The 16,122-nt window shown below is 40.1% G+C and overlaps 1 protein-coding gene and 1 long non-coding RNA gene across 4 annotated transcripts in view; one reads left to right on the forward strand and one right to left on the reverse strand.

The window, feature by feature from the left end:
- LOC105088992 (uncharacterized) overlaps window positions 1–16,122 on the reverse strand; it is a 723,199-nt gene that overhangs the window by 415,448 nt on the left and 291,629 nt on the right. The window contains exon 9 of one of the 2 annotated variants that reach the window (XR_010378188.1): window positions 9,625–10,077. The exons of the other annotated variant lie outside the window; for it this stretch is intronic. This is a non-coding gene — a long non-coding RNA (uncharacterized LOC105088992). Of the gene's footprint in view, window positions 1–9,624; window positions 10,078–16,122 lie in introns of those variants that run through there. 2 annotated transcript variants of the gene reach the window in all.
- CDH20 (cadherin 20) overlaps window positions 1–16,122 on the forward strand; it is a 178,216-nt gene that overhangs the window by 8,735 nt on the left and 153,359 nt on the right. The window lies entirely within an intron of this gene.

Consider the following 16,122-nt stretch of genomic DNA (forward strand, 5'->3'; position numbering starts at 1 on the left):
AGGCCTCTGGACTTGATATGGATTACATTTTTCTTTAATCAGTGGCACTGATGTGCACATGATAATATGTGATCATATCTATAAATTTAATGAAACCAAAGGGATAGAGAAAACATTACATGAAGAAATATGATCAAAAAGGCTGATAGAATGGACCAGATCTAATAAGATGAAATTTATTGTTAACAATGCCAGTGAGGAAAATAAACCGTGTGCAGACTGAGCGGCAAGCCCAAGGCCTGTCACAGCCAGGGCAAAGCGGGGCTGCGACTCAACCCCAAGGCCTGTCACAACCAGGGCAAAGCGGGGCTGGGACTCAACCCCAGGCCCTTGTTACCCACTTTTTCCAGGGATGAGTCGGTCCTACCTTTGCTTTGTCTTGGTCAGGGGGCACCTGACATGTCCTGTTCTGTTCCACTCATCATACTCTACCCAAGCTGTATCTGTAGGAAACAGCCAGTGGCCTGAAGGAACCTAAAAACATGCCTTTCAGATGAATGGCTGAAGGGCTTTAAAATGGCCGACCTGACATAAAAAAGACCCCAAGGGGCCATAATAGTCACCTTCAAGTATCTGGAATATCTTCATGTGAAACAGAAAATAAATGTATCCCACATTGCCATGGAGAAGAAAATGAGGGCCCCTGAATGGAAACCACAGAGAAGCAAATGTTATGCCAGCATAATGATGAGCTTCCAGCGTAAGACGAATTGTCCTACCTGAGCTCCCCTGGGAAGCAGTGAGGAGGGCTCAGTCATCAGAGGGGAGCATGACGATGACTAGCCTACGGGAATTTGAGCCCAAACAGGTGGGAGAGTGTACCAGACGTTCTCCAGGATTCTTTCCAGCCCTCAGTGTGTATGAATTCCTTCTCATAGGCTCTTATTGACCTTGTAAATTACTCTATATAATTCTGCTAATAAAAGAAAGATCTATATTTTCTCTAATCCATATATTCAGAGTCATTGGAGTAACTAAAATAGAATAGGCAGGAGAGAGAACCTTACCACATGCCATATGGAATAAGGGTGATTTCCTGTGTGCCAAGCACTGTGTAAAGCAGTCACCAGCATTAGCTCATCTTTTCCTCACAAGAACCCCATGAACTAGGATCTGGTATCACCGTCACTGGATAACTGAGGAAACCGAATCACAGAGGGGTGAAATTGTCCCGGCTCACATAGCTAGTAATTCTAGCCTTACTTAACTTGCACCTGAGTCAGTCCAAAGTTACAAAGTCAGTTTTATAACTATTGAAGCACACCACCCCACCCTTTCAGCAGGAGTACACTTTTCTGTTTGAAATGTTGACAATTTCTAGAGCTTGAGACATAATATGGCTATTTAAATGTAAATACCTAAAACACCTTCCAAAGATTAAAATACATCATTTTAAAGTTTGTTGTTTTTTTATTCTCCATGATGTTGCTCCCTTCAAATAATGCAAATTGCAATAAGTTGACTTTAAGTAAATAAGCAAAATAGGGTTTTGTGGGGAGTCGGGGAGGGTTTAGATGTCTTTAGAAGAAAGACTGATATTGGAATTTCAGACATTATTCTGTAAATTAGAGAATTAGAACCCAGGCCTCCAGGCTGGAAGTACTAATATGAAAACAGGACTGTGAATTTCCACAAATTTAGGAAATTCTAATGGTCAAGTTTTATTAGACAATTGATATCATTAGAGATTGTGCTCTCTTCTGATCACGATTATCTTGTTGGATGATCTTCTGTCTTACAGTTATCTTACTGAATATTTCATAAAACCAAACTGGTTTTAAAATTACTTTCTCTGCTTTTATTATTTCAGTGCCAAAATGATGCTGATAGCTTCTAAAACAGCCTAGCAGAGATTCAGCTCATTTGTAACTCAGATTTAATTGAAGATAACTTCAACTTTGCAAATTAAGTCTGGTGACTTCCTCTTCTTGGGCGGTACTGCTTCATGCCCACCATTCTAGACAACAGTCAGTTGAAGACTTAAGACACTCTGCAGCATTTGCTTTCTAAACTTACTGCTACTCTGGTGCTTACATGCACTTCAGCACTTACTGAAGTCCATAATTCCATATTTATCATTCTTACAAAGAATCAGTGCAGCTGTAAGAGGGGGTCCAGGCACTTATCATAGGACTTAAAACGGTATCTTACGCAGCTCTCTTTGGGGCGGCTGTTTTGCCAAAAGGCAGGAGGCTTCGCCGAGCCCAGTGGCTTGCAGTACCAAGAAAAGCCTGTTCTTCATCCGTGGGTGATGGGGGTCATCTGCCGACAATGAGATCGTCTTGTGCTTCATGTTCACAGCCCACCGAGGCTCATGTCTAAAATAACTGTGCTGAGCCTCTGATCATAACATATCCTCACCAGGGCGTCATTCCACAGTGTCAAACTGTGGCTTGAAGAACGTTTATATGACTTTGTGAAGTGGAATGAAGTTGTTTTATTCACAAATTTCCCCCTCGGTTTTTACACTATTCCATAGGGGGAAACCATTACAAAAAGAGTGTTCTCAATATAGTTCATGCTGGAAAAAATTCTAAATCAAGGACCAAGACGTCTCCTAAATGAACATGAGTCATGGGAAACATCTCTACAACTCAAAGAAGTACGGAACATAGAGCGTGAAACCCTGAAAGCACCCCTTCAATCACATGTGAGCTACCCAGAATGGAGGATCTGATAGGTTATTCAGGAGATTTAGACAGAATAAATTAAGCACTGACCTGCAAAAGAGACATCTTACAAGCTCTGAAGAATGTACCAGGCAAATGCTGCTCCCAGTATCTGATCCCGGACTTCAAGCTCCTTGAGTCAGCGTGTGTCAAAAGCCACGTGGCATCTATCTCTAGCCTCATTCATAGTTCTGAGAAGCGCAGCTAGTCTTAAGCCATGGCACCTTTGGACATCACTGGCTAAGGGATCTGAGTAGCTGGGGCAGGAATAAATGATGCACGGAGGAGAAAAAGAGTGGCCACTAAGGCTTGGCCTTATGTGACATAGGGCAGAGAGGAAATGCATCGTTATTAGGAGTTCATTTCCTTAGGATAGGCAGCCTTCAAGTTACAGAGACGTTACCTTCCCTTCCCCATCCTAATGCCACCATTGTTAATGTCCTATAGAAGACACCAAAGATAACTCTCACATCTTTAAGACAAAAGGAGACCTTTCATACATTCGGTGCTATGTAAAAGAAGTATTTAAGCTAAATTGGAGGCATCAAAAATAAGTAACTGCATTGAAAAGTCATAGCCATACTGAACAATAAACAATTTATGGAAGGAGCCCAGAAAAAAATTGTTTTTTAAAAAATTGAAAAGCATAGCTTCTGACAAGTATTCTTTATTTATGAGTATAAGTAGAATTTGTCAAGGAACATAAAAATACTAAAATAAAATGCAAGTCTGACATATACATTTCTCTTTGAGGCTTGGCACAAAAGGGGAATCTAAGTAGATATGAGGCTAATTGCAGAGTTTAATTCAATGATCATTATCTACACTAATTGAGAGAACAGAAGAGGTCGGGATGATGTGAAATCCTAAACGATTCCAAATCATTTATAGTTGACGAGGGCTGTGTTTTTGGCCTTTGACTTGAATACAGGAAAGTCCGGGGGTCTAGCAATTCAGTTTTTAAAAAGGTAGGAAACTTATAAGTGAAGTCTAGATGCCCAAGCTTCGAAACTTCTCTTGTTCCCCCCCTCTTCTCAGCTCACTCCCCTCTACTTGTCCTGGGGTGCTTGTGGGCCCTACTCACCAGACCAGCACTGGGCTTTCTGCTAAGTATGTAGATCACCTGATGGTTCACTGATCGTATACTTGCTCTTGCTTCCTGTTCCCTAAGAGCGCTCATGATTTTAAAAATATGAGGCTCAGAGGGCAAGAAATAGGAGCTGGTGCTGAGAGAGTTAACCTAGGAAGTGTTTGCCCCAGGGACACAACCCCAGGTCTGACAGACCCCAGACTGTTTACTGTCATCAAAAACACCAAAACAAAAACACCATCTCAGACATCTCTCTGGTTCCAAGGCAAGCTGGAATACAAATTGTTTCAAAAGGATTCTGCACATGCAAAGTGAATAGCTGTCAACAAAGCTATAATTAAGGAGATGAGATGCTGTCAATAAATCTGAAGAAATGATCTTTCTTGGAGCAGCCACATCATGTCTTATCACTTCTCTAGCCTCTCCTCCAGGGCCTGCCTCCAGGATAATCTGGAGTCTTCTCAGCATCATTTAGGGGGGGAACTCCTTGTGTAGCTTTTTAGAGACTTTGAGAAATTCCAGAGACCATGCCTTTCTTCCTTTTCAGATGGACATGTTGCTAATGTTTTCTTAAAATTCATGGTGGTTTTTTGGCCAATTATTATCGATGGTCCTCCCTCCAGTGTTCCACGCATTTAAAGAACCCAATATCGTTTCATTAGTTGATGACTCTAGCAATAAAAGTACCTTCTGGGTGAAGAGAGCCTCGCCTTTGCAAATTAATTTCACATGTGCTAGTTCATGTTTGGGCACCATCTGCCAACAACCCTTCTCTTGGCTATAATTGATTTCATATTATTTCTTTGGTCCCCTGGAATATTTTAAGTCTCAACAAACATTTTTAAATGAAAGTAGAGACTTTCCATGCCAAAGAAGTCACTTTGCTTAATTTTCCACTGTTAGGGATTGTTTCTGCCACAGCCTTGCTCACATCACCCCCACTTCTTAAGGAAACTGTATTTCTTTGGAATGATCTCTGATCCTTTTTCCCAAAAGATGATTCAAAACTTATCTTGCTGAATGGGAGAAGACTACAATTAGCCATAGGTTTCTCTGCCGCACCCCAAGGTTCTGTTTTCTCCCCTGCACTAAATTCCATTTCTGCACCATGTTTGATGCTTGTTTCACCAATGATGGTGTTTGTCTCAGGTATATATTTTCTCTCCCCGAACTGAGTCACAGCTCCTTCAAAGCAGAGACGTGGTGTCTTCCTTTCCCCACTCTGAATGGTGGGGACTGGTCGACACCAAAGGCCTGGGGCTTTATGACACCCCTGAAACATTCTGCTGGGGCCAGCTCAGTGCTGGGAATATTCTAAGCACACCCTCCCTCAGCTCACTGCCTGACTGACGCAGCCACAGGAAAAGGAGAACTCCAGATGGTTGCTGCCATTTCAGGAAAGGAAGAGCCACGAAGGAACAAGCCGAGGGGCACAAGAGCACAACTAGCGCTAGGAGGAGAGAGGGGGAAGTCAGGAAGGGTGCTGGGAAGGGGCAGTGAAGCAGCACTGTGTGAGAGTGGGAAAGTTTTCAGCTTTTTAAAAATACAGATGAATAATTACATTCTGTGTTTACTCTTTGGAATCTAGGTATAGCCTTGTGATAAGTTGGTGAAAGAAGATTTATTTTTAAACTGCATGTGGGCTGCAAGGTTGAAAACTGCAGGGGTTGAAATGTGGGCTCTTGAGGAGTGGCTGGGACAAACAACAGAATTACCAGAACAACTAACCATGTCTCCATCTCTGAATTCCAGGCACCAGGTGGCATCCTGGCAAATCTGTTCTCTGTGCCCTACCAGCTAAAAAATCTTCTGTTTGACTTTCACCATCTGCTTTCTTCTAGCAAATCTAACCCAAATCCAAAATGAGCAGGTGGATTTAGGTGCTGGAGATTGGCACTTTCTGGGGAAAACTGGAGAAATTCATTACCATTAGCAGTTTTAAATACGCATTTATAAGTTGAACCTCAAGCTGTCATTCTCTGAATATGTCTTCCCAGGATGAGGTGTACGAATATGAGACTTCCAGAAAATAGGCTAATTTAGAAGGAATTTGAGTTCTTAATGAGTGTTTCCTACAGATTCCATAATGACTCCGTTCTGTTTTTGCCATGTAAAGAAGTATGCCCTTTTCACTGTTGTTAGCATGCACTTTTTAGAGTCACTCCTACACAGTACAGTGACGATTATTTTTCCATGAATATCTACAGATTCAGCACCTACAGGTTCTGCACTGAGAATCAGAACATGTTCATTCAAGCCGTGTCTCTGTAGACCAAGACTAAAATCCAGATACAGCAACATCCCGAATAAGGCCAAAGTGCTGTATGAACTCCTGACTTTCCACGGGCATGTGATAGAAGACAGGACAATATCAAAATTGAGGGTTTTGATCAACCTCACATTGCGGCTTGCCACAGTGTAGTTTGGTTTGTATCTTCACAAATGAACATGAACTGAAGATTTAAATGGAAGACTAGAGAATCAGGGAAAAGTTATGTATTAGTCTGCTCGGGCTGCCACAACAAAACAGCACAGGCTGGGTGGTGAAAACGGAAGTCCAAGATCAGGGTGCCAGCGATCTCTTCTGTGGGGGGGGGGCTGCGGGGGGGGGAAGGTAGAGAAGGGAGGGGGGAGAGAGAGAGAGAGAGAGAGAGATCTGGTGTTTTTTCTTATAAGGACACTAATCCTATCGGATCAGGGCTCCACCCTTATGACCTCATTTAACCTAATTACCTCCTTACTCCCAATAGCTACATTGGCCAGTTAGGGCTTCAACATATGAATCTGAGGCAGCCATATACATGCAGTCCATAAAAATGGCATTTCAACCAGTAAAGCTTATTCAGGTACTTGTCACATTTAGACTGACTCAAGCATTAAGGAATCCCTGAATGCTGTTTGAACCCACTGAGTTTAAGTGACATTCCCAGTGGTCACACAGCAGTTGACTAACCTGAGACTAGCCTCCAAGACCCTGTACTGTTGTTCTTGCCAGTACCATAGAGTGCTCCCCCTGCCCCTCCCCCTGCCAAAGTGCCTCTGTACTGCTTAGGTGGCCACTGAATTTCACGTTGTTTAGCAAAGTCTATTGCCATCAAGTCTTAAAAGATACCCAACAAAACCAGGTTTTTCTCCCTGCTGTATTGCTTTATGGTCTATCCCTTGTCACTTTTGTTTAAATTTCTAGCTTAAAAATATTGGTGTTCTCCACGCCTCCATCCTCTTCTAGCAGGACACTTAACTTTCTAACAAGACTGTACTCCCTTCAATAATCCCCTTGGTTCTAGGACTGAACTACCAGGGATCTCAAGCTGGCATGCTAAGGTAGTGATACAGATGGAGGGTGACTCCAAGCAGGATTCCTTCCTCAATCAAAAGGAACCATAAGTGGGTGACTGAAGCTTGTTATGCAGTAGAAAGAGAAAGGGTGCAGTGTGAGGGGACAAGACCACTGCTGTAAGAGCTGCTGTAATAAAAACACCAAATGTCAGTGGTTTAACACAGTGATAGTCTATTTCTTGCTCACATCACAGTTCAATTTCATGTCAGCTGCACCTTCTGACCACTTTTTCCCCAAGCAGTGACTCATTCAGGCTGTTTTCATCTTGTGGCTACACCTCAACTCAGGGCAGAAATCTTTGCCCAGAGTCAGCAGAGGAGCAAAGAGAAAGTGTGGAGGATCTTTCAGAATGTTTTATAGTCAGTAATGAAAATAGAGATGTCATTTCCAACTGCCTCTCTCTGACCGGAACCCTGCCACATGACCCCGAGCAAAAAGCAAGGGAGACTGGGAACTGCACTCTTCCTGGCTGCTCAGGAAGAGGAAATGGGGCTCATTAGCATCTGCTGGCTCTCTCACACAGCTCACAATCCTCTCTTCACTACAAAGAAGCATTCTGGTACTTAGGTGGACTCACCTTATTTCATGGCATCCAGGAGGGGAAATAGAGGTGGGAGAACAGGAAATAGCTGTCAGTAATTTCACTCTAACTATAACATGAAATGCAAACTCCTTAACAAATCTCAGAAGACATAACATAGCAATATTGTCTTATTAGGTGCTCTGTCTCAAGAATCAGACACTCTGGGTACAGCTGATGCTGCTGGTCCCAGGATCACACACTGAGAACCACTGACTGTAACTCACCCCACATTCTGTGGATGAGGGTGTCCCTCTCCTCACTTGATGATAAGCTCCTGCAGCACTGATTGGAGGTTTAGCCGACAGATGTTGCAATCCGGTTGCTTTAAAAATCACTGTTCCTGATTCTCCCTAAGCAAGTCACTTAAATGCCTGGAAAAGTTACTTCATCTCTCTGGGCAGGTTCACTCATTTGAAAACTTAAAGTAATAATGCTGAACCTCAAAGGAATTATATTTGATTATCTATACAAAGCATTTGCATCTTCCCTAACACATAGGAACCACACAATAAATGCTAACTGCAAATATTATCAGAAGAAGATGGAAACTGCATGTAGTTTGGCTCTATATGGTCTTTAGTCAACAAAAATAACTGCACAATTGAATTTTTAAAAGATGATTTTTTTAAAGGTGGTATAAGGTAGTTTAAAAAGAATCAGGTTTAGAATGCCTAAATCTATGTATGAGCTGTGTGACTTTGATCAAGTAACTTGATGTCTTTCTTTAAAATATATTCCTATCCCCTATGTCACAAGATTGAGGTCATGACCACCTACGTCATGAGATAACATGTAGAAGCTGCCAGCACAGTTCCTGTAACATAGTAGGTACTCAATGCCTTTTGAGTAGCAGTTACCAAGTTCTTCTCAAAATGGTTCTACAGTGGGAAATAATGTTTCAAACTATGCAAGTGAGAAAAAGCCATCTTAGAAAGACATTTTTGAGAGAATTAAATGATTATAGTTTCAAGCAGATGCTTATTAGGGTGATTTTTTTGATCTCTGACCTTTATCATATCCCCTCCAATCCCATCTGAAAACAGCCTCTCAATGCTTTTATTCAAATGATAATCACTGTGCAAAAACTCAATGTCTCTTCATTCAGGAACTTACAGTACCCGTCTTAATAAACCACAATGAACTGAACACATGAAGAATAACTGGATAAGCAGGCCTCTCTCCAGCTGTCATGTCTGTTTGTGACAGCAACTGGTATTTCATTGTAAAAGATGCTAATTTCAATCTGAGCTGCAGCAGTGTTGAGAGGAGCATAAAAGGAATTCTTGATTATCTATGTCACTAACTGTGGTCCCTGGGGATACGCTTGGAAACTTCAGGTCACATATGGCGAGAGTGCTATGATAAAATATGCATCAATGAAACTTCATGATTTATGATAATAAAGAAATGGACAGTTTCACCCTCTATGATAACTATTTGTGGCTGGTATTTCTCTCTTTACTATTTCTGGAGGCTTTATAAATGACATTGTTGTACTAATTGTTATATCATTCTGTACCTGGACCACCAGCTCATTTCTGTTCTGTCAAATTCCTGGGGACTTATCATAATACCGTTTCAATAATAATTACTTTCCCAATCTAAACTGAAGAAATAATAATTACCTTAGCTGCTGGACCACATTGGCTACCTCTCAGAGTTAAACAAACATTAATTATTACTTCAACTTAAATATCACTGCTTATTAGCATTAGCCAGGCTTCAGAGGAGAAGAGGGAGGTCAAAGCTCTCAGAGGTGCACAGCCCACATCATGGGGGGAGTGGGGTGTGGAAGTGAAATCAGGGTAACCACTATCTTTTCTTGGGAATGGACCATTCTTTATTTTAAAATTATGTTCTTCCTATTTTGGGGGCGGAGGTGCTGCTATGCCCTTTCTTAAGTGGTGATAATACTAGATGATTAGGTTGGGGGGGTGTTTAATATTCTTATTTAGCAAAAGTTAAAACTTAGCAACTCTTAACTCCTCCTTTCTCTGTTTTGAGCAGCTCTTGAAATCTCATAATCTAGAAGCCAGTTGGACTCTTCCCTGTAACATCCCAGCACAAAATCTTAGGTGGCCAAAGGCTTACTGACCATTTTACAAGTTATCTACCTGTTCCATTCAGAGAAATTCTCATTATTAGAAATTTACTCATTTTTATTGATCCCAAATCTGCCTTCATACATTCCAACCCTATTTCAGCCCTCTAGTACAGCATAGAATAATTCTCACCCCTTTTGTTAGAACAGCTTTTCAAATACATAAAGAAGGCAGCATGCTCTCCCAGATGGCCTCCACGCTAGTAACCCTCATCCGCTGTCAATGGTTTTTACTCCAAGTTACCCTGCTGACAGTTGCTCCCTCACTTCCAGTCACCTCCATGATGTGGGCCCCTACAAAAGAAGGGTTTGATACATCAGTGTCCAACTTAGAAACATTCATTTAATTGTCTAGAGAACAAAGCCCAAAATTTTTAGAGCAGCACTAGCTTCTCCTCCATCTGCTTCCAAACAAGCTTCCTCTCCCCCAGTATCCCCTCTTGTATGACACACACAGTTACACATCCTTTCTCCATTCTTAAACTTTTCTAACCCTGAGCATTTTCTCATCTAAGTGCTGATCTCTGTCTCTCTGACTGTTGTTCAAAGCTCACCTCTTCCACAAAAGTAGGAGTAAGGAGTGAGTCTACCTCTCAAAGTCCACACAGACTGACTTGAAGCAAGAGTTCTTCAGCTTTCAAATGCTCTATTGCTAGATATAAGTTTAGAAAGAAACACTTAAGGTTCTCATATCTGTTGAAAATATAATTATCAATAATGATTAAAATAAACTCTTTGGAATTGTCCTTTACAACATGTAACAAGTGTATATAATCCCCCTTCTACTTTTAAGACATTTTTAAGATGCTATGTAGTATTATTCCATTTATGTCTTCTGTTATTTTTTTCATGTTTTTCTCATGTAGATTATTTTTTCCTTAATCTTGAAATCAGATATTTGTCATCAGGTGTAAATATGTGAAATATTATTTCAACAAAATCTTACTTCTATTGACCTATAAAAATAATACTAAAATGAAGAATATATTATCTCTTAAAAATACTTATTTTCCTCTGCAGCCTAGATATAAATGGAAAAACAACTTTCTAAACCATAATTTGTGGGATTAATATATGTTATTTTATTTTGATCCTTATTTTAATTCCCAAGCTAACAGCAATTCACAGGCAGTTAAGAGACCCAATTTGATCAATTTTCTAAGTTGCTTGTTTTTCATTAGGATGATCCTTAAGGCAGGTGGCCTTCAATTAGTTGGGCTGACAGCTCTGGCTAATGTTTTAATGATCCCTAGCAAGGGAAACAAAAAAGAGGAAAAAAAAAATAAGGGGATTTACAATGGTGAGGATAAGCTGGATCAGGCAGGGAGACAGAGTACATAACCACTAATTAACTCTCGTCATTTAAACATCTGCAAGCTAAAAGGAGATACCCAAGTATCCCTGCACTGCTGACAAGTCCTTGAAGTATATGCTACAAAGAGTAGCCTCTAATCCTATATTCCCAGACTCATAGGCACTTGTCAAACAGTCTAGCTAATAATACTATTGTAACATCCAATTTGTGAAGGCGTAACTATATCAAAATACTTGTCATAAAACAAATGGAAGGGACAACATAATCTCTTACAACAGCCTTCCAACTGTCCCCTCTGTTTCCATCTTGCATCGCTGCTATCTTATTTATACACAGCAGATAGAATACTCTCCGAGAATAAACTAGATTCTATCACTCTTTTGCTTAAAACCTTCTAAAGGATTCCTGTTGCAATTAGAATAAAATGCAAAAATCTTTACTGTGGCAAATAAATCCTATATATTATCTAGCCCTGACCATTAACACTTTTAGCTACATGAATTAGTAAGCCAACTGTAATGGCTTAAACACTTAAACAAGCAAGAGCGGTAAGCATTTCACCCTTAACCAAGTAAGAGGTTTATTTTTTTTTCTCATGTAATAAAAAGTCTAGAAGTTGGCAGCGCAGGGCTGGTACCACCGCTCAAAGTCATAAAGGAACCAAATTCTCACTGACTTTCTGCTTTGCCAACCTTAGCAAGTGGCTTTTGTCCTCATAGTTGCAAAATGGCTGCTCTATCTCTAGGTACTATGTCTACACTCCAGGCAAGAAGGACAAGAAACAGCAAGGATGAAAGTACTTTTAATCAGGAAAACAGTCAGTTTCCCAGAATCCCCACCCAGTAATCATCATCTCTTTTGAACAACTTCACAAGGCTACTGTGACAGAAGAAAAATCAAGTGTTGGGGGATTTCTGTTACTTCATTTCCTCATCTCTTTGTTCCATTCTCCAGCCACTCTAGTCTCTCCGTCTCTAAAACACCCCTTCTTCGTTGCTATCTCTTGATCTTAACACTTGTGGTCCTTTTCCTTGACTTCTTCTTTCCAAATGACTGCGTGGGTCATACCTTCAGATTGTTCAGCCTCTGCACTGTTGCCAGCTCCTTCAGGCAGCTTTATCCGATGCTTCTAGCAAACAAAGTCTCACCCCATCTCCAGCTGCGCTTCCTCTCTCTCTCTCTCTCTCTCTCTCTCTCTCTCTCTCTCTCTCTCTCTCGTATTTTGTTTTGTTTTTGTTGTTGGTATTTATTTTCTTTATAGCATTTTTGTTATTTGAAATGTTTTATTGTTTTTGTTTTTGTGTTTATTATCTACCCCCTCTTAGAACATAATCCCGTAATGGTAGGGTTTTCTGTCTTTTCCCTGCTACATCCAGTGCCTTGGACATTGCCTAGTACAGGGACGCTGAGTTAATAGTTTGATTCTGACTTAATGAATGAATCAATGGTTTTCTTGACCCGTCCTAAATTTTCAACCCATCTCTTCACTGCATTCTTAGTCACTCATCTTTGACTCTGAAATGAGTAACAGCATCACGCTGCTTGATCCTATTTGAATTTTTAAATTACATTTCATGTTTTCTTAAATTTCCATATTGTTTAGTTGGCTTTTGTAAGCATGACCTTCTTGGTCATAAAACGCATTTGAGACAATTATTTCCAATTGCTTTGTATATGTACTGGATGTTTTTCATAATCCCACCATTTATAAGCCTCTACTTTTAATTATTCTAAATATTTGTACCATGAACAATTTTTTCATATTTTCTGAGTGACTCTGTATTCTAAGGATTATTATTCAAAACTGGTCCTACACCCTCTTCTGTGTTAAAGTCCAAGAGAATACATTAAATAATTCTTCACAAACATCTCTAGATCCCTTATGAAGTAAACAATTAAAACATTGAATTTTCACATTGTACTGTCAGACAAATCTCTAAATCTTGGAACACAAATATTTTTGACTAATTTTTGTCCCTGACTCAAACTTGGTAGATATAGTACATGATTTTAATGTGAATTTCCTATTCCATCTCATTTTTGCATCTCTCATGATACATTTTGCAGAGCATTATAGAGGGGCTCCATTTTCCTTATTCCAAAGATTTAACATTTATTATGCTCAAAGCTTCTAAAGATTTTTTGTTTTGTTTTGTTTTGTTTTTCCTTTATATTCACTTGTCCCACTGCAGGGACAAAAAGCAAGGAGAGCAGGGGAAAAAAGAAAAGAAAAAGAAAGAAAGAAAAAGAAAAAAATACACCAAGTTCAGAAATCTTTTTCCCTTTCCCTTTCCCTCATAGGCATAAATGAGAGCCTTTCATGACCAATCTTCTAAGAATTCATTTTTCTTTTCACTCTAACTTCACTGACTAAGGGTGCGGAGTATAGATTATCTGGGTAAAGTAGAAGCAAAAATAGTGCTTAACTGAGATATGTCTTTCTTGAGAAGCCTGAGGCATGTACACTTTTCTTTAAAAAAATCACCGAATTCTTCCAACTCCAGGGTTTCTTTCTAAAGGGACATGAATATTTGGAAATACTGAGAAGGAGAGTTAAACATCTGTGAAAACAAAGGCTGTTCCTTACAGGTGAACCAAAATTGACCTTTCTAGCCATGGGTTCAGTCACTGGTGATCAGGCATCATCCGTCATTACAGCTGTTTCTATGGCAGCCCCAACTCCATGGTAAGTGCTGGGGCCTCCCTGTTGATGCCCTGAGTTTAGCATCAGGCTGTGGCTTCATCCCTGTGCACAGAGTGACAACAGGCACAGGCAGCTCTCCCTTGAGCAAGGTAAACTCTGCCAGAGATTATAGAAAAATCATTAGCAACATCCCAAAGAAAGAGTGCCTGTCAAACTTTAGAGTGTGCAAGAATCACTGAAGAGCTTATAGAGCTTGTTGAAAATGCAATCATTTTTTTCATCTCAATCTACTTGCACTGAATAAGGGTGAGAGCATGGAAGTAGAAGTAAAAATAGTGCTAAACTAAGACTGGATGTTCGATGGGTGGGATGTGGAACCTGGGAACCTGAATTTAACAAGCTCCTCAGGTGGTTGTGATGTAGCTGATCTGCAGCCAAAACTTTGAGAAAAGGTGCCCCAAATTATTTACATGGGCAAAAGGGAGGAGCAGGGCTCATGCCTTGCCAGTTAACCCTGCTCTCCAAAATTGGTGATAATGGATATGATAATAGATATTAAATTGCCAACTGGGATGTATGAATAAATGAACGAATGAAATGTTTTATTCACTAACATTTATGGAGGGAATACAAAGTGAAAGAAACAATCCTTGCCATAGAAGTTCTCAGTCCCTTGAATGAGGCATGGGCAGCCTCCACCCCCTGTGGTGAGTGTATAATGGAGAAATGCAAGGCTGGGGCCACAGGGAGAGGAGGGCTGCAACTTATTGAGCAGCTAGGCTGTGCCGAGCATTTGGAGACAAGAGAGCTACATGCTCTGCCTAGTGGCATTGATGCAGGCCTCAGAAGAGAGATGACATTTGAAGACTGAATAAGAACTTAACTGATTAAGGTAGAAACATTCTAGGGGGAAGAAGCAAAGAGTACCAATGCACAGCCAGGCAAAAAGAGCCAACACATTTCCAACTCTGCTTACCCCAGGGCTGGGCACAGGCAGAGAAATGGTAGGAAATCATTTCCTTAACTTGCCATCAAAACCATGAAGGTTTTTCTACACTCAGAACTTTCCCTTACCAAGTCAGCTGCATTCTGCAGAAACATACCGTATTTACCACACTTAATGTTACCAGTGGAGAAGCCACCATGATGTATGTATGCCTCAGGATTTTCAAGCAAATGTGCACAATAAATCTCAGCCTGAGTTCTTGGCACTCTATCATTAAAGGGGAAAATTCATCTAATTATCATTCAGACCACTTCTTTGAATGTCTCTAACAAGCCCTGGATGGTGCCTACAAGTGTTTCCATTAGTTTGCAAAAGCAAATTCCACTCCCTTTCTCACACGGCTTTGAGCTGCCTTTCTCTCTGGCTAGGAGCACGGGGGTAACAGAAGCCTGGAGAAGGAGCTAAGGAGGTGGGGGTTAAAAACGTGCACTCAAGGACATCCTCCAACCATATTTAACACATTCCAGCAGTGCTGTACACTTGAATGAAAATTTTAAATGAGAAGATAAAATGTCTTTCTAGATGATTTTACAGTGTTTTTTTTTTCCTATCAGTGCCTTTATCCCCTCTTTTTTTCTATTGTTAAATTTACTTGATTTTTCAACAGATGACTGGATAAAGAAGATGTGGTATATTTAAACAATAGAATATTACTCAGCCATAAGAAAGAATAAAGTAATGCCACTTGCAGCAACATGGAAGGACCTGGAGATTGTCATTCTAAGTGAAGTAAGCCAGAAAGAGAAAGAAAAATATCACACGGTATCACTTATATGTGGAATCTAAATAAAAGGACACAAATGAACTTATCTAAAAACCAGAAACGGACCCACAAACGTAGAGAACAAACTTATGGTTACCAGGGGGTAAAGTGAATGGGAAGGGATAAATCAGGAGTTCAAAATTTGCACCTCTTGGGGAGTCATGGACATGTTAGCCATCTTGACTGTGATGGTAGTTTCACAGGTGTATACATCTATCAAAATTCATCAAATTATACATCTGAAATATGTGTAGTTTACTATACAAGAATTATACCACAACAAAGGTGTTTAAAAATATATATAATCAAAGAAAAAATTTACTTACTTTTGTCATCTAAGTTAATTAGCCTCTTGAAATACATGCATAAAGGAAAATTTAACAACCATTGTGCTAAGAACAGAATATAGTATTAAATAAAATACACTCCTCTGATCAGTCATTCATTGGTGACAGTAATAAAACAAGACTCTTCAAAGGCCACCTAAGTGGCACCCAGCAATGACCCATGACCACCCAAGTATAGAAATTGGGAGAAATTGGTTCTGTTTATAAACAATAGCAATTTGACACAGAAATAGCTTATCTATTAAATCTAAAAATGAATTTTAA

The sequence above is a fragment of the Camelus dromedarius genome, chromosome 28, assembly GCF_036321535.1.
Source record: "Camelus dromedarius isolate mCamDro1 chromosome 28, mCamDro1.pat, whole genome shotgun sequence".
NCBI classification, from domain to species: Eukaryota; Metazoa; Chordata; class Mammalia; order Artiodactyla; family Camelidae; genus Camelus; species Camelus dromedarius.